This window comes from Pangasianodon hypophthalmus, chromosome 22, assembly GCF_027358585.1.
Source record: "Pangasianodon hypophthalmus isolate fPanHyp1 chromosome 22, fPanHyp1.pri, whole genome shotgun sequence".
Classification (NCBI taxonomy): Eukaryota; Metazoa; Chordata; class Actinopteri; order Siluriformes; family Pangasiidae; genus Pangasianodon; species Pangasianodon hypophthalmus.
Window position 1 is genome coordinate 395,398 of NC_069731.1, and position 708 is coordinate 396,105.

Consider the following 708-nt stretch of genomic DNA (forward strand, 5'->3'; position numbering starts at 1 on the left):
ACTTGGGGTCGTGCTGCAACAGAAAAATAATCAACACCAGGATGGTGTGATGAAGCGGAGTTACTGTTACACACTGAAGTTGATTATTTTCCTCTAACAGCACGTCCCAAAGTGTTTTATTCCTCTTACACCACAACAACAATTACATTTTTTTATTAAAGAATGACACATCATACTTTTTATCCATTTATAGTTACACTTAATGCTTAGTGACATGAGTTAGTTCCTGTTGTCGCTTACGTTATCTTGAAGTTAATAAAAGAAAAACACGCAGCTTTTTCTTTTTGTTACTGAGAAGCGTAAACTCCTCTGTCCTGAAGACGTCGCAAAACTTACAGCTACAGCTTCACCTCTGACTGTTACAAAGCGCTGACACTGGAGACTCCTTCCATAAGTGTTACATAAACATCTCCAACAGGAAACCGAGTGTATGCAGAGGTATGACAGTGAGAAACACTTTCCCTGTGTTTATCTGGTTGTGTGTGTGTGTGTGTGTTTTCTTTATGTATATTACCCACATGATATTATTTTGTTTGGATGATTTTTTTAAGTGCAATATATTTATTATTTCATCAAATTCAGCTCTACTAAAAAAACCCAAACAAACGAACAGTATGGCGTTGATGCATTAATGTAACATTTGAAGCATTAAAGGATAAATGTTATTTGTAAACAAGGAAAAATATAAATCTATATAATCAACCAAAA

At 34.7% G+C, this 708-nt stretch overlaps 1 protein-coding gene across 2 annotated transcripts in view; it reads left to right on the plus strand.

The window, feature by feature from the left end:
• Positions 1 to 708, plus strand: part of tbx20 (T-box transcription factor 20) — a 19,270-nt gene extending 18,562 nt beyond the window's left edge. For both annotated transcript variants that reach the window (XM_053228167.1, XM_053228168.1), the window contains exon 8: positions 1 to 708. This exon is cut by the window's left edge and continues 1,968 nt beyond it. The gene's annotated coding sequence lies outside the window, so the exon portion shown is untranslated.